The sequence below is a fragment of the Ursus americanus genome, chromosome 16 (genome assembly GCF_024610735.1).
Source record: "Ursus americanus isolate L20-20 chromosome 16, mUrsAme1.1.p, whole genome shotgun sequence".
NCBI lineage: Eukaryota > Metazoa > Chordata > Mammalia > Carnivora > Ursidae > Ursus > Ursus americanus.
This window is the reverse complement of record NC_142142.1, coordinates 12573906-12592446: the sequence shown is the minus strand read 5'-3', so window position 1 is coordinate 12592446 and position 18541 is coordinate 12573906. Positions and strand designations below refer to the sequence as shown.

The 18541-nt window shown below is 47.6% G+C and overlaps 1 pseudogene; it reads left to right on the top strand.

The window, feature by feature from the left end:
* Positions 1 to 18: 18 nt before the first annotated feature.
* Positions 19 to 13810, top strand: LOC148108763 (ATPase SWSAP1 pseudogene; annotated as a pseudogene).
* Positions 13811 to 18541: the final 4731 nt, after the last annotated feature.

Here is an 18541-nt window from a genome sequence, read left to right as displayed (position 1 = left end):
CAGAGCTAAGCGGGTACCATGGGCCCAGGAAACAGCAGAGAGCCAGGAGGCAGGCAGGAAGGGGGAGCCCTCACACGGAGCTCCAGCACGGGGGGAGCGACAGGTGGTGCATCCAGCACCCTCGCCGTGCACGCCTCTCTGGCGAGTGCAGCGTCTGCCCAGCCGAGACGGAACACAGAGTGGTACAGGTAGACCGTCCCGGGGGGCCAGGGAGCTGGGGCGAGCGTGCCCTGGGAGGCAGGGGCATGCACCTTGTGAGCCCTTCCCTGCCCTAAACAAGATCTCATGGTCATCAGCCATCTCAAGCAGACTGTTCAGCCTTGTGCACAGCAAGAGCTCTGCCCCAACTGAAGGGCAACTGCAGGCACACGGGAGCTTGTCAGCTCTTTTCCTGCCCCAGGCATGGTGCCAAGCATGCAGAGGGACGGTCAGAAAGGGTGCTGGAGGGAACCCTAAGGCCCCTTGGTGTTACCAGTTCCTGAGGCCAGCCACCACATAGGGCCTCTGCATACTTGAAGGCCACCTCAGGCACTGTTTCCTGTGAACTTCCTGTGACCTCACACACTCAGAACCACCCAAAGCCCTTTGCCCTTCTATGAAGGGCAAGCCTTGTGTCTCTCTGTTCTGCCTTCAGGCCAGAGCTCCCTGTGCAGAGGTGGCCATGGTGCCCGCTTTCCCCCACATACACCCCAGTGCCCAGCACAGCCTCAGAGACCAGGGTGCAATCACTCTGCTTTGTAAACAGATGTATGATCTCAAACCTAGCACTTTTGTAACTGCCCCTTGGTTCACCCCAAACGTCCAGCTTTCTTTCACAAAGCATTCCTAAAACCGGCTACTATGATTAGGGGCTGGGCCAAGGTCAGCCTGAGACCAGTTTCTCAGCTCACATATCTCAATAACTAGCCCACCCCTTTCCTGACAGCCTGAGTCTGCCTGGGTGTGTGTGTTGGGCAGGGGGCAGGGGGGGTGACACAGGGATGATGGGGGCAGTTGGCAGAGAAAGGACACCCTGTGATTATCTTGCAGAACTAAACCACCTCAGTGACCAGCCCATCAAAAGGAAGGACTGGGCTTTTTTTCCAGGTCCTGTGGGGTCCCGGCTCTACCTAGACAGCCCCGTGACCTCAGTCTCCTTCAGAACCTTCAGGACAGTGTGGCACCAAGCAGAGAACCGTGGAGACACTCTGATGCCATGTTCACCCCCGTCTGGGGCACAGGGACCGAGGGAGCCCTGAGGAGAAAAGGCGGCCTATGGAAGCCAGAGGTTCACTGAGCAACCCATAGCACCCAGAACCCCATCCGACACGAAAGACAACAAGCCTTGTGGTGCCGCTTTCTGGCTCTGATTTCTGGGCAGGAAGTGCATGCCCAGCCAGATGTGTCTGACCCTCACTTAGCCTGGTCCTATTTCCTGCCAACTTCCCTGGCCCTCCACCCCAATATACAAAGCATTTCAAAGCTTTTGTCAACATTTCCCAGCTAGCTGGCAGCCCTAGAGTGTTCTAGTCCATTCTCACGCCAGGTCCCTCCCCAAAGCCTAGGTTCCCTTTTACTGAGGTTTTGGGTAAAGGCCCAGTTGAGTCACATTGGAAATCCTCTAAGATGCTGCCAGCTAAAGACAAAGGTTAATGTGTTGTGACATGGGTATTCCCTCCCCAGCCCCAATTAGTTCACTTTATAAATCCCATATTGGGTTTGCTTAATAAACACCCTTTTGTTTGGTGCCTCATAGGTTCCCAAGCTCCTTCACATCCATAGTGTCCTTTCACAGGACTCTGGAATGAATACGCCGTGCCCTTGCACACCTCTGCCCGAGCTGCCCTTTCCTGCCCTGACTTCGCAGCAAGCACCTGCTCATCCTTCGGCGCTCTGCGGAAGCCTTGCCTCCTTGGCTCACCGCGCAGAGTCAGCCCCCACCCCCCTTCATACCGCCCTATATCGGGTGAGGACTTTCGCCATCACACTGCAGCTGGTCACAGTCAGCATTGGGCTGCTGAGTATGTATCCGCCAGCCCCCAGAGAAAAGCCCTGATTGGTAGCGCTGGCCAATTTCCATGGTGCAAATACTCTCGCTGTAGTCGATTTCAAGTTACCAAAGTAATGTCACTGATCATGAGGAAAAAGAAGCACACAGTGGGCTCTGGAGAGCCACAGGGAGCCTGCCCCAGCAAGAACCCCGTGCTTGGGAGGGCAGGGGCTCTGTCTCGCTCTTTGTATCGCCAGTGCCCAGCACACAGAAGGTGCTCGTTAGATGTTTGAAAGACCTCTGCCACCTGCAAAATAAGACATTCTTACCCTGTGATGTCCTCTCTTGCTCAAACTCCCTCTTGCTCCAAAGTCTTACTCAAACTTTTCCTATAGCATGAGAAAAATTCCAAAGTTCCTAGCCCTTTACAGACAGGCTTCAACCTATGTAAAGAGCATAGATTCTGCAGTCAGACTGCCTGGACTCAAATCCTGACTTTGCCGCTTAATGGCTATGTAACCTTGGGCAAGTTTCTCAACCTCTCTGTTTCCTTGTCTGTAAAGTGGAGGTCATAATGCTCACCTCATAGTGTTGTTACAAGGGATCAGTGAGAAATACATCTATAGCTTTTTGAGCAGTGCCTGGAGTAAAGTGTATACTTAACTATAATACTTATTACCCTTATCATCATCATTATCATCATCTTCATCGTCACTTTCTGTCCTCATCTTTTCTTTCTGTCTTACCTGCCCAATCTCTCAGTGTCCCCTGCATAATACACATGGATTTCCATCTCCTGATCTTTGCCTAACCCACTCCCACTGCTTGGACTGTCCCACCCTCTCCTCTCCAGTGACCCAAACCCTGCCCAGCCACAGTGGACACCATTCTCACCCTCCACCACCCTCCCACTGAGCTCTCCCTCCTCTAGTCTTCAGGTGCCCTTCTGGTTGGCATCTCCATGGACGTGAGAATTGGATCATCACGTGTTCTGTTTATTCATATACTCGGTTAAGCACCCGCCACATTCCAAACCCAGGGCGGGGCTCAGGGAAATCAAAGATGAACCCAAACATTCCCCCCCCCATGGGGAGTACAGTGGGAGAAAGACAAGTAAACATATCCCAGTACCGTGGGCAGTGCTAAGGCAGACCGGACCACAATGGGATGGCAACACAACTACCCAGTGTACACACCACTTGCCGGGGCACAGAGCACTCTGCTTCCTTTTTCTCACTTCACCCTCACAGCACACTCTCAGAGAAGCAGCATAGGAGGAGCTATTTTCAAAGACAAGGAAACCGAAGTACAGAGAGGAAATGACTGTCCTGTGACCACACTGAGTGTAAGTATGTGCCCGGCGCATAGTAGGCCCTTGGCTATTGAATTAAATGTCGTTTAATTCAAGTTAAGTGGCCAAGTTGAGGAGAGAACCCAGTCCGAATCCTCCTTCAGGATTATTTCTACTCAACTGTGAGGCCAAGAACAGAATCGGGTTTCCGAGTGCCAGGACTCTGATCCAGGCTTTTCCAGCAATGTTCTAGGTGACCGTGGGCAAATCCCTTCACTGTCCTGGCCTGGAAGCTTTCTTGGCAAAATGCAGCAAGGTGAAGTTCAGCTCCACCAGCTAGCCATCTCTTCTAGGCGAAGCTGGATAGAAAAATGATCCCCTTAGCTCTGGAACTATGTGAGCAGAGACCACAAGTCCCCTGATGGGGCTCTCAAAGGGGCTTCAGGCATGGAACTGGCCCCGCATGTCTTCTCCTAGCCTTTCATCCTGTGAATGTGCTACTCAGTGATGGAGCAATCCTGGGATTTTTGTACTTTACAGTGCAAAATAACAGACTCTACTAAGTGCTGCTGGGACTAAACCCACCAGGGAAAGTGAAGTCACTTGGACGGCATGTCACACCTACTGGCACTCCCCTGCGTGGAGTCTGAAAGCTTTTGAGGGTGAGCCTCATTCCCCTGAAACGTGGTACCCCCACCTCCTTCGAAGAAGAAGTGGGTTAGACAGGCTGAGGGCCCATCATCACTCCCGAGCAGAGACACGGGCTCCCTTACAGAGAAGCCCATCCGATCGTGACATCCATTGTCTATTTTTTGGCGTAGAACCTGAGAGTGGAGTGCTAGAAGCAGACGTGACCGACCATGAAAGGCAAAGAGGAAAGAACTGGCCTTTAGTCAGGCAGACCAGTCCAGATCCTGGCTGTGCCACGTGACCCTGGCAAGCACCATCATCTCTCTGTCTCAATGACTTCATCTACCAAGCGGGGATAAAAATACCTGTATTACCTACCTGATGGGGTGCTTATAAGGACTAAGCGAGAAAATGCATGGACTGTGCCTGGTTCCCTCTTCTTTCCTTCCTCTCCATACTGCTTGCTCTCCACACTGGACAGCGCTCTCCTAAAGCAGGGACCACCTCGCACACCCCATGTACACACCCTCAGCCTTCAGCACACTGCCTCCAAGGGGAGCTCCTCAGTTCATGTTTGCTGAATGAGTGAGTGAACTCCACTGCTTTCCCCATGACGAGACAGGTCCAGCGTTGTGGAGGCCCTTGTCCCAGTTACATTGCCAGGGAGGACCCCAGAACACCTGATTCCCAGCCCTCTCTCTATACTCTGCCTTGTGCACGCATGTTTAGCAAAACCCTCTTTGCACCCCAGACTCTTTCTTCTTTCAACCTCTTGGTTGGTGAGTAACAGCGTCGGAACCAGACCCCGGATCTGTTGGGCTCCAAAGCCATGAGCTCATTTCACAAGGTCCACCAAAATCTCGAGTGGGGTGTAAGCAGCCTTTTAGATCTGTTTCTCAGCCATGGGTTTGGTTAGTGTGGCAAGTGGTGAGCCTCGTTGGGATGATGCCCCACCACCCTACTTCCCTGCATAAATCTGACATTGAACAACGGCCAAAATCTGAGGCTGAAGGCCAAATGACCTTGCCTGCTCTCCTTCGGCAGATCCTTGCTGCCAAAAGCAAAGAAAAAGGACATACTCTCTTTCATCATTTCGAAGACGTATTTTTTCAAATTCCAGAATCCCTGAAACCAGGAAGGGACTTGACAATAGATAATATCTTACAATTATAATTGGCAGCATTTATTCTTATGTGGTGGAACATAAAATAAATTCGTGTCTTGAAACTGTCTTAGATAAAGTGAGATCCAACCTGAGCTGCCCAGGCCAGTGTCACTGCAGGTCTGTGCAATGTTTCTTTCCCTGGGCTATTTGGAGCTTGGAGTCTCACTTTCCTCTGAGCTCTGCCCCTGGCACCCTCCAATAGGGAAAGTGGCCAGGGCCACAAAGCTGGTCAGTGGCAGGGCTGGGTCAGCTTCCTGTGCCCTGGACCTGCTCCTGCCCACCTCCCTCCCCAGTGCCCAGCATAGTGTCCCCTCTCTCGATGACCAAGAAATACAACTGACAACAATAAGGGCTAACGTTATTGAGCTAGCAACATTCCAAGTATTTTATTGTCATGAGTATTTCTAATCCTCACCAGAGCCCTGTGAGGTAAGAACAATTTTTGATCTCCGTTTTACAGGTGAGTGTTACGGGATGAACTGTATCTCCCCCAAAATGCACGTGTTGAAGTTTTAACCCCAGTCCCTAAGAATGTAGCTGTATTTGGAGAGTCTTCAAAGAGGTAATTAAGTTAAATGAGGTAGGGTGAACTCTAAGCCAACATGACTTGTATCTTTATAAGGAGAGGAAATCTGGACACAGACAGACACAGGAGGGAAGACCCAGTGAAGACACAAAGGAGAAGTCTGCCACTTGCAAGCCAAGGAGGAAGGCCTCAGAAGAAGACCACCCTCGCCAACACCTTGACTTTGGACTTCTAGCCTCCAGAGCTGTGAGAAAATACACCTGTGTTGTTAAGCTACCCAGCCTGTGGTACTTTGGGAGGGCACCCTGGCTGACTAGTCCAGTGAGGAAGTGGAGGCACGGAGACGTCAAACAACCAGGAAGAGCCCGAAGGGGGGTTTGTAGGCGATTGGCTCCACAACCCATGCTCTGAACCCAGCCTGGCCAGCCTGGATGTGCTCCTGGCGACCCCTCTGTCTCTGATTCCTCCAACTGAGTATGGTGAGTACCACCAGCATGGGCCTGGGGCAGAGATAAGAAGATGGACCACAATGGTGGGGTCGAAAATAGAAAATACACACACACAGCCCTTGTTTCCAGGGTTCTTGTCTCCTAGAGTACTGTTCTTCCGTCTCTTCACATTGCCTTGAAATTACACAGTCAGATGCTCAACTCTGGAATGCATCCTGTCATTAAAAATCCAGTGCCAAGTAACAACTACCACAGGCCAGGCACCATCAAGAGTGTTACCTGCATGATCTTACTTAATCTTAACAACAGTCTGAGAGCTCATTAGCATAACACCCATTTACAAGTGAAGACACTGAGGCCCACAGAGATTAAATGGCCCAAAGGAATGCAGGCAGAAAGTGGCAGAGCTAAGATTTGAGACCAAGTCTACCCGACACAGAGGCTCGGAGCCACCGAGTCACACACTTCCACGGGGTTCTACTCACAGGGAAGATGAGAATACAATGTGACTACTGCTCCCTGGGGTTGTGCAGCCCCCAGCCCTATAAGCCTCCCCTGTTCCCAACCTCGTTTCTAAGGGTGTAGATACCATTTCCTAAGGCCTGGGGGCACAGATCTGAGCCTGTTTTCCTGGCTGACAGTACCCACTGGGGAAAGAGAGTCAGGGAAACAAATGATTTCTACCCAGTGAGATTCCTGCTCTGTTAGAAAGACAGAGAGGAGCGGAGTAAGGGAGAGCTAAGAGAGCCAGGGACCACACTGGGAGAGGAAGTAGAGGCTGAAATGCCTCACCAAGGAGGACATCCTTGTGCTGGGTATTGAAGGATGAGTAGAAGTTTCATAGGCAGACAAGGCAAGGAAGGGCATTTTAGCCATGATGGACATCATGGGCAAATAATAATAATAATAATAATAAAATAATAATAATAATATCGATCAAGCACGCATTAGGTATCAGGCACGATGCTGGACACCGTACTTGCATTATCTCATTCAGTCCTCTCAACAACCTATGCAGTAGGTACTACAACCAGTTTTACAGATAACAAAACTGGGGTTCAGGGAGGGTGATTAACCTGCTCAAAGCCATACAGCTGGGAAGTGGTAGGACCAGGATTCCTACCCTGATGTGCTGTCTCAAAAGCCTGTGTTCTCATCACTGCCATGCTGCTCTATTTGTACAGAAGCCTGGAGCTGAAAATTAATAAAAGAACTTTAATGTTTCCCTATTATTTCTCTGATTTTTCCAACTGCAATTAATGGTGATCAGCTCTTTCTCTGGCCTTTTCTGACCAGATGGTGGGGGCACTTTCACATCCAGGGACACAGTGGACTCAAATTTGGCAGGGAGATGGGGCAGGATGGGGGAGTGAGATAGCGTAGAGCTTGTTTGTTCAGAAGCTTCTAGGGCCTTGTGAAATGTTCAGTATTTTTTGCTTTGCCTTAAAGAAAACCCAGACAAACTAGAAAACATTTCCTCTCTAAAGGCCCCACCATTTTAAGAAAAGGGAGAAAGATCCATTTAGTGAATTCCATCCAAGTTGATTTGGTGCCCTGCTGGCCAGAGGCCCCAGCTCAAGTTTTGAGTGTTTTGTTCTGCTGTTTTTGAGGACTGGGTCAGCAAAATACAACCCAGGATTGTTTGTCTGTTTTTCCCTGTTGTCTCATGACTCCCAGACAAGACTTGCCAAAACTCACTCTCCCACCAGCACTCTCAAAGAGGTCGTTTTGGGGATGAAATGTAAGACAGAATTAAGAAAGGCTCAAAGATGCAGGAAGGCTTTTCCAAACTTTCCACGCACAGACAAGGTAGTTGTGTATTAGAGAAAGCAGAGCTGGGAGTCAGGAGTCCTGGGGGCTAGCCTTGGCTCTTTCTCTCACTTGTTTTGTGATGTGGACAAGTCCCTTGGCCTCTCTGGACTTGTTTCCTTGTGTGTGAAATAGTGGGGTCAGTTACTCATTCAACAAACACAAAGGACCTTCCACATACAGGCACTATGCCGAGGGTTGGAGATACCAAGGCATGAGATGGGGTGCCTAATTCAGGAGAGCTCCCAGTGCAGGGCTGGGAGTAACTAGTAAAGGGAACAAAGATGAAAGAGGGGCAGCCTCCCTCCCTGGCTGGTGGGGTCAGGGACACAATATCTGGGCTGGACATTAAAGGGCAGGTAGAGCTTGCCAGAGCCAGAAATTGGGGAAAGGTATTCTGGCAGAGCCCAGGCTCAGTGACTGGAAAGAGCAAGCCCACCTCTGAAACAGAGGCACTAGATGCGGAGGACGGCAGGGGCTGGGAATGGTTGAGGGTCTGGGCAGACTACCTGACTTCAAGTCCTGCTCTACCACTTGCTGGCTATGTGACCTGCAGCAAAGTAGTCCACCTCTCTGAGCCTAATTTCCTCATCAGACAACTGGGGATAATAATTACACTCACCCTATAGAATTCTGTAAGGATCAGAGGAGTCAATGCACATAAACACTTAGAACAACACCTAGCACCTGTTACACACTCAATGCAGGATCATTCTCAATATTGCTATTATTTTATGCAGACCATTGAGGCTAGAGACTAGACAGAGCTAGGCTCAGGGAATAAACTAGAATGTGCCCTGGAACCAGACTATGAAGCATTTTGTGTGGAGTAGGTTCGTTCAATTCAATCACTGTGTGTTTCACACGTATGTGGCACTGGGGACATGGTGCTAAGCCAGAGACATTCCCTGATTCCAAGTCACTGCCACAGAGAAAGGCTGCTAGGTGGTGTCAAGAGAGGGAAGCAGCAGAGGTTAAATGCAGTAGAAGCAATCCATGAAGTCATGTGCCTTTCACCATCGTGCAACCTTTACATAACAGAAAAGGGCCTGCCCTGATGGAGTCTGCCTTCAAACTTGGCTAGGAACCCCCTCTTATAGTTCCACATGGCACAGCTGTGACCACACACAGGCAGTTAAGACTCACCCTAGGAATCAGGGGACGGCAACGTGGAAATAAACATTAAGGACAACAAGAGCTAGATCCCCTTCGGGGCAGGTCTACTGCTCTTCAGCTTGGAACACCCGATGGGGAGGCTTCATTCTGTGCGTGCATCAGAGGCCACCAAAGGTCCTGTTCAGCCTATGCAGACAGCTCCGAGTCCTGACCCCCAGAAAGACCCCCAGAGAGACTGCTGGTCTCTCACCTGCCTATCTCAGGCATACCTTTCACAGAGTTTTTTTCTCTGATACTCAGTTGTTCTCTCACGATTGTCACAAAGAATCATCATACCCTCAAAAAGAGACTTGTCCTCCCACAAGGATATCCTTACCCAATGACTTCAGGATATCCAGTCCCTTAGGACAATAGATGATAAACTGACTACAGTAGAGGCTGCGAGTTGCCCCTTGGTATCCATTTCTCCCTACTTCTTTCTGTAATAAGAAATGAATTTTAGCCAGGCACTTGTCCACCCAAAAGAAAGACCATATTTCCCTTGAGGCGCCTGGGTGGCACAGTGGTTAAGCGTCTGCCTTCAGCTCAGGGCGTGATCCTGGCGTTATGGGATCGAGTCCCACATCAGGCTCCTCCGCTGTGAGCCTGCTTCTTCCTCTCCCACTCCCCCTGCTTGTGTTCCCTCTCTCACTGGCTGTCTCTATCTCTGTCAAATAAATAAATAAAAAATCTTAAAAAAAAAAAAAAGACCATATTTCCCAGCATCCCTTGCAGGTAGGTATGACCATATGACTAAAATCAGACCAATAGGATGTGAGAAGTGGTGTGGGCTACTTCTGAGGCATGTCCCTAAGTTAAGGGAGTGTGCCCCTCTTTGTCCCTCCCTTCCATATGCTGGCTGAATAGCAGACATGTGGCAGGAGTAGCCGTCACAGACCATGAGGTGAAGGCCATATGCTGTGGATGGTGGAGCCATGATAGAGAAGGAACCTGGGCCACTGACATCACGGAGTGCTCTATCAGCCCGGGACTGATGACCTTCATGATTCTATGAAAGAATGTCAGCCTTATCAGCCCATTTTTTTTATATGTAACCAAACCTAATCAAAACCAATACTCCCACTGTATTCATACAAGAGAAACTCACATATAAGTTTCGGTAGACGGATTGTTTCAGTACACCAAGCCAGGCTGAAGTTGATCTCACTGCCCCAAGCCTGGTCCAGTGAGCCTACAAGGAACTCTGATGTCCAACACTCCCCTTACCCCTGGGTTGGTTCAGTTCTTCTGCCAGAAACCAAAGCTTTGTCTGAACCCCAGTTTCCTTGCCTGGGTTCAGAAGACTGTCTAGCTCTGTCAGTCCTCCTGTCTACACTCTGGCCCCTGGACCCATCTCTCCAAACATAGGTTGAGACTCTGCCTCCTAAGGACTATTTCCCTGCAACAAATATGCTTCTTGCCACCTGCTACGATACGGGCATAGCAAGTGAAGTATTTTCAGTACATATTGGGGAAGCTCTTCGACATGGCTTGCTGAAGTGTTGCCTAAGGAATCTAAGCTCTCCTGGCAAATCTGGCATTAGGTAGTTATAGCCTCTGTCGCCTGCATTTTCCCACGTATTAGAGAAGCAGATAACTGGGAACCTCAGATTGATTCTCATCTGTCCCCTAGCTTACATCCAGGATTTATGGAATCATGGTGTTCATCTGATAAAGGAAGACCCCACTCTTTCCATGATGTGTGATGCAGCCTGGTTCCACCTGGGAATTTTCAGTGTTCATGAACTTCACAGGAAGGGGCATAAGATGCCAAAGGTTCATGCGATAAGATGTAATAACAATCATCTCCAAAGTGGCTGGGGCAGGGGAAACATTAGCAAGCTCCGGTCTCCATTTTCCTTACAACATGTCTATCATGAGATGTGGGTTGTCATGGCAATGAAGGGCTGGCAGTTGGGTACTGGAAGAAGACTGTATCATGTTGCAATGGAAGATGAAATATTGGAGACATAGACAGTTTGATGGAAATATACCTCACTGAGCTCAGCAGAAAATCCAGAGCTCACTCCTATGATGCCATTAAGTAGCATGAGCCCACTCTAATACATGGTGCTTCCTCATATTATCCTCAAGACCTCAGGGGTCAAGCCCTCTCAAAAGGGGCTCTTAATGAGGGAAAACATTTCCATTGCAGACTCCTACAACTGTGCCCAGCCCCATGCTCTAATTTGGACCCCAGATGCCAGTGCCACTGGCGGTCCCATTCAAGTGAGGACTAGTATGTTCCACAGCAGAATTTTCCCATCTGTTCTCTGCCCTCCTCTCCACACTGGCTTACTAATGAGGCCTCAGCATGTCTCCCGGTCAGGTCCAAGAAGCTATAAGAGAGCCTTACATATGAAATTTATCCCTTCTCTTTATTCATTCCAGTGTGCCAAATCTTCCCAATTCTTTAAGATCTAGATCAAATGGTCCCTCCTCCAGGAAGCTTTCTTTAGCTCACCACTTAAGCTCCTATTGCTATCATTAACAATAATAATAAAAATAATTCATTACTACAAAGAGCCAGGCACCATGCCATTATTTACAAATATAATCATTCAATCAAATCCTCATAATGACCTCATACAGTAAGTGTTATCATGTCTATTCTACAGATGGGAAACTGAGGCTGACAAAGAGGAAGTGCTGTGCACAAGGTCAGAGAGCCGGTCAGTGACTGACTCAAGATTTGAGCCCAGGCCTATCTTCTAATAACCACGGCATGTGGTGCACTCTCTCGCACGCTTCTTGGAACTGCCCTGGCTCTTTACCTACGTGTGTACCCTCTCTTAGGATATGATAATTTCCTGATCCACTCTCGCTTGGGCAGCCTCTGATTCTGGGATCAATAGAGGGAGCAGTGAAGGGGACACGGGGTCTTTTTTGTGGCTCTCTAGGAAGCACCCCCAGTGCGTCTGTGGCTGGTTTCATTTCTAAAAGAGTGTCCCCGTCCCTCCCCCCGCCCCCGACCTCAGCCCTTTACGCAGGGTGCAGCTTTAGAATTCCTGGACTCAGCTTCTGAATATCGATTGTTTGCAGGAGCAAGTCAGCAATTTGTGGTTTCCCGACAATGGCTCTGTGTTCTATAATAGAACCGGGCTTGTTTGCGTTTCTCTCATCAGGCAGAGCACAGGCCTGGGGTCTGGCCTGCCCTTTCGCCTGGTGACCTGGAGTTATTCTGTCATCTGCCCCAACCCTTCAGAGTGGTGAACACAGCACAGGGCAGAAGGCTGAGCTCTGCTCTCAGAAAGCTAAAACCTAAACAAAACTGCAGCTATTGCCCCTGGGACTGTTATGATCCCTGTTCTTTTAAATAGGTATTTTGGTACTTTAAAAGAAAAAAGGGTGGGTTTAAATCCAGGATGGCCACGTTGATAAGGGGGTAGGGAAGCAAGCACTCTCATATACTGTTGGTGGGATATAAAGTAATGTGATTTTTTTGAAGGACTAGTTAGTACCATTTGTTGACATTCCAAATGTGCAAACCCTTTAATGCAGCACTTCCAGTTCCAAAAATTTACCTTACAGATGTTCTTGTACATTATGCAAAGATATATATGTACAAAGATGTTTATTCTTGTATTACATATAACAGCAGAAAATGATAGGAATCTAAATGACCATCAGTTGGAGACTTATTAAATAAATAATTGTTCAACCACACAATGGAACATCTTGAAGCCATTTTTTAAAAGAAGTACATTTGGGGGCTCGTGGGTGACTCAGTCAGTTAAGTGTCCGACTCTTGATCTCAGCTCAGGTCTTGATCTCAAGGTCATGAGTTCAAGCCCCACACTGGGCTCCATGCTGGGCATGAAGGCTACTTAAAGATAAATAAATAAATAAATAAATAAATAAATAAATAAATAAATAAATAAATAAAACAGAATAAGTACATTTGTATGTGAAAAATGGAACATTCTCCAAGATACACTGTTAAATTAAAACAGCAAGATTCTTGGCAGGGGCAGGGAGGTAGAGGGAAAACTGGATGTGAGAAAAGGTGTGTGTGTGTGTGTGTGTGTGCACGTGCGTGCACGCGCATGTGCTTACACATACAGAGCAAAATCCAGGAAAGTCATTAGGAAACTATCAACACTGATACTTCTGGGTAGAATGTATGACCTTCTGGAGTAGAAGGAAAACTAACTTTTCAGTGACTACCAATTTGAATTGGTTTAACTTTTTTCCCATATACTTATATTACTTTGACTTAAAAAGCATCCAGTTTGGAAAAATATATTCTTATCCCAACCAAATCCTGCTCTTCTCAACCGTTGCCAAGCCCTTCGCACTCCCTCCCATAAAATGAGCTGCTCCAAGCGCTCAACTCCCTGTGGCCACAGAAGATCCCCTTCCAGTACCCACCCTTAACCCATGAACTCCAGCTTCTCTGCTCTGCCCACAAGGCCCTGCGCCCAGCCCCCTCCCTCCCACTGCTGGGTGGCCTGGAGGCGTACCTCCAGAAGACTGGGGGCTCCAGGAAGCGGCCTACTTGGCTGCCATGCTTCTAGACATAGCTGCCCACTCCAGCCACCAGACTGGGCCTAGCCAGGGCTGTGGGTTCATTGTGGCCCTCCAGATTCAGGAGGAAGGAGACAGCGGGAATGCCCTCCAGCTGTCGCTGCTCCAGCAGTATTTCCCCAACCAGCGTGGGCTGCAGGTGGATGCACCAGGACCAGGACAGCGCTGCCTCTGAGCCTGCCTGGCTGCAGGTGGGCTGGGCCCTAGAGCAGAGTGGTGGGCGGCTTTCCGACCAGATGGAGAGATGACAATCACCCCAGCTCAGTCAGGTTCTGGAGGCCAGCCTTGAGCTTTGGTGTGTGACAACCTCTCTATGCCTGTGTTTCCCATGGCTGGAATCCTTACTTCAGGGACATGTGCAGATTCAAAGACCTAAAGAATATAAAGTGCTTTTTCTCTTTTGAAAAATAGCATTATCATGTACCTATCACCCCAATCAACATATTGTTTTGCTGTTTTGAACTTCATAAAAAGTTTCATGATAAATGTAATCTTCTGAGACTTCCTTCTTCTCCCACTCAATATTGTTATTAAGCTTAGTCTGGGTGGCTCAGTTGGTTAAGCATCTGACTTCAGCTTAGGTCATGATCCCAGGGTCCTGGGATTGAGCCCCACATTGGGCTCCCTGCTCAGCGGACAGCCTGCCTCCCCCTTTCCCTCTGTTGCTCCCCCTGCTCATGTGCTCGCTCGCTCTCTCTCTGTCAAATAAATAAATAAAATCTTTAAAAATAAAAATAAATTAAGGGGCGCCTGGGTGGCTCAGTCGTTGGGCGTCTGCCTTCGGCTCAGGGTGTGATCCTGGAGTTCTGGGATCGAGCCCCATGTCGGGCTTTTCCGCTGGGAGCCTGCTTCTTTCTCTCCCACTCCTCCTGCTTGTGTTCCCTCTCTCACTGGATGTCTCTCTCTCTGTCAAATGAATAAATAAAATCTTTAAAAATAAAAAATAAATTAAAAAAAAAAGATTAGGCCACATTTTTTTAGTTCATTCCTTTTTCCCTACTGCATATAATTCCATGAGTGACTATACCCCAATTTATTCATCAAACTGACTTATTTACTGCTATGAACACTCTTTTTTTAAAAGATTTTATTTATTTATTTGAGAGAGAGAGAGAGCATGAGTTGGGGGGAGGGGCAGACGGAGAGGCAGAAGCAGACTCCTTGCTGAGCAGGGAACCCAACTCGGGGACACAGAGGCAGACACTTAATCTACTGAGCCATCCAGGCACCCCCTGCTATGAACATCCTTGCACACATGTCCTGATTCATGTATGTGAGGGTTTTTAGGGAATATACCTAGAAGCGGGATGGGTAGAGCAGAAGGTCTGCATATGTTCATCTTTCCTTGGTTATGTCAAACTTTCAAAAAGTTATTAAACTAGAATTCTCAATGAGCCACCTGATGACATTGGTCACACCAGAGTACTTTCTTGGAACAGGGCCTGATTCAGAATAAAGTCTTACAAATTAAAAAACAAAAACAAAACCGAGCTGCTCCTGAGTCATGCACTATGTTCTGCTTTATGCAAAGTTCTGCTTTATGTATATTTTCATGTATAAGGTAAGTAAGGATCAATATCTCAATCTATAACTGAGAAAACACAGAAATTAAGTACAACTCCTGTAATGGTCAGTTCTATATGCCGAATTGGCTATACTACAGTACCCAGTTATTTAATAAAACCTGAAATCAAAGCTAAGTGTTGCTGTCAAGCTATTTTGTAGATGTGGTTAATACCTACAATCAGTTGACTTTTAGATAATGGAGACTATCTTCAAAATCTGGATAGGCCTCATCCAATTAGTAAAAAGGCCTTAAGAGCAAAACTGAGGTTTCCTGGAGGAGGGAGAAACCCACCTCTGGCCTGCTGCTTCGGTTCCTACTTGAGAATTTCCAGCCTTCTGGCCTGCCCTATGGATTCCAGACTTGCCAGCACCCATAATAATAAAAGGCAATTCTTTGCAATAAATCAATCTCTCCTTCCCTTCCCTTCTCCTGTTCTCCCTGACTTCCCCCACCATATATGCACATATCTTCTCCTACAGGTACTGTTTCCTTGGTAGAACCCTGACTGATACCCTTCCTGAGATCACAGGGCTAATAAATGACACGACACAGATTGAATCTATGTCCCCCGGTCTTCAGAGTATTTGTCTCCCCACCAGATGCCAGAGTAAGCTTGACAAAATACAGATGGGGGGCGCCTGGGTGGCGTAGTCGTTAAGCGTCTGCCTTCGGCTCAGGGCGTGATCCCAGCGTTCCGGGATCGAGCCCCACATCAGGCTCCTCCGCTAAGAGCCTGCTTCTTCCTCTCCCACTCCCCCTGCTTGTGTTCCCTCTCTCACTGGCTGTCTCTATCTCTGTTGAATAAATAAATAAATAAATAAAATCTTAAAAAAAAAAAAAAAACACAGATGGGTTCATGTGACCAGCCCATGGGAAGGAATCCTTTCATTGACTCCATCAATGGATTTTATCCAACTACGGGATAAAATAAAAATGCCTAGCATGACTGTGTCAAAGCTCTGTTAGTGGCAAGTGACAGAAGATGCAACTTGAACTGGCTTGAGAAAGCTTAAGGCAGAGGAGGGGGAGCATGCACTTACTGCTTCTTTATATGCTGGAGAAGTTAAGAAGACATGCTGGTTTTGCCAGAACTGGTTTCTCTCTCCATCGCTCAGCTTTGCTTTCCTTTCCTTTTTTTTTTTTTTTTTTCAATATATAATCTCTTTCTTGGTCATGCTATCCATGCATAGTGGCAAGACGGTTGCTGTTGCTCCAGCCTGTACACTCCCAGGTCCAGTCCTAGGGGAAAAGGGAGCTCATTTCTCCCATATCAAAAGTAGAAGGTGTAGGAAAAATTGAGCTTTGGGGGCTCTGATTGGTCTGCTGTGGACACGTGTCATTGTCAGCAGTCACGTGCTACTCATCAGTTGGTCCGGGTCTGCGCTGTGTGTATGGATGGGGCCTGCCCTACCCAACCAACATGGACTGAAAATAAGGTAGAGTAGATCCCCAAATGAAAATCAGGAGTTGTTACTGGAAGTAGATGCATGAATGCTGCACAATTCACAATGTCTACTGCAGCGCCATCCAAGGCTGGACAGAACCTCGTCCTTCCTCAACTCCTTCTCCTACCCCATACCACCTACATTCAGGCTTTCCTCGGTCATTCCTTGAACATACCTGAAACCCCCCTTCCTGGATGCCTTTCTCCTGCTATTCTTTCTGCCTAGAATGTCCTTCCTTCCCACCCTCCTCCTAGAAAAGATTACCTTTCTTTCAAGACCATCTCAAACAACAACTTCTCCAGGAAACCTAGTGGATACCCCAAAATGAATTACCCTCTCCCTCTTCTTTGTTTTTACAGATAGTTTTTTCTTTTGTTTTGTTTTTGTGGTTTTGTTTGAGAGAGAGACAGCGTGCGCATACATGGAGGGGGGCATAGAGGGAGAGTGAGGGGGGGATAGAAAGAATTTCAAGCAGGCTCCATGCCCAGCATGGAGCCCAAAACAGGGTTCAGTTTCATGGCCCTGAGATCATGACCTGGGCTGAAACCAAGAGTCAGACGCTTAACTGACTGAGCCACCAAGCACCCCCAGATAGCTTTGTTTTTACATGCAAACAGTAGCACATTCTTCCTGGTATTATGATGATTTAAGCACCTGACTAGTTTCTCCTAGTCTGTAAGTTCCTTGAGGGCAAAAACAACACATCGATCCAGTCGTAACCCACACAGTGTCTATAATAGTGTAGTGAATGTTTTGTTTGAGCAAAAGTCTGTAGGGCATCTGTTCTCTGGCAGGTTCTATGCTGGGTTTTGGAGAAAACACTATGTAAAAATACAGGTGGACCACATTTGCTTCTATCTCAAATGGAATAGCAATTCCTTTCAGGAGCCACTTAGGTAGTAGGCATGACAGTAACGAATCCAAAATTTGAACACAGACAGTCTAACACCAGAGTGTACAACTGTAACCATCTTCCTGTGGTTACCATCTTCCAATGGTTAGAGCACAGCATATGGAATCCCACAAACCTGGGTTCAACTCCTGACTCCACGAGTTCCTAGGGTATGACCTTAGGTAAGCTGTTACATTTTTCCAAAACCGCAGTGTCCTCCATCTATAAAGTGGGCATAACATTTATATTTACTTCATGAGACTGTGGTGAGAATTAAATGAGCTAATCCACGTAAAGCATTTAGCTCAGTGCCTGGTACAGATTCAGAGCTGGGTAAACGTTTCTATTATTACATTCCCCCAGAAACTTGGAGCCCCTCAGGTATGGTTTGGATGGAAAAAACTAAACAGAGATAACATAAAATAAGAATTAGATTTGGGGCTGGGAAGAAGAGAGAAGAAGTAGGGAGTTAAGAAAGTGAGCAACAGAGTGGGAACTCTGAAGGAAAAGTCAGCCCGTGAGAAATTCTGAGTGACAACGTTGGCCAGTTAATGAGAATCATGATAACGATCACAGTTACAAAGTGCTTACCACGTACCAGGCAATTCTAAGTATTTTCCACTCAGTTCTCAAAATAATACTATGAGACACGTGCCATCATTTCCCTCATTTTATAGACAAAGAAACTGAGGCCCAGAAAAGTTAAATCACTTGCCTGAAGTTCAACAGCTAGTGACTGGTAAAGCCAAGACTCAAAACCCCACAGCCCGATTCCCAGGTCTTTTCTTCTTAATTATTATGCTATACGGCAGAGGGCAATTTGGGGGACTAAAAAAATTCAGAATTCAATAAAATCACCCAAAATGGGGACCAAGGGAAAGATGTCCCATCCCAGTATCATTTATTGAACACCTGCTATGTGCCAAGAGCTGCTTTTGGTGTTTATACGTATCACTTAATCCTCACCAAAACCTTAGGGGATAGGAACTGTCAACCTAATTTTTAGAAGATGAATTTAAAATCCAGTAATTTACCCAGGGCTACACAGCTAGTAAGCAGAACCAAGACCGGAACTCAAGTACACCTGCCTCTAAGACCCTTACTCCTGCCCCTACA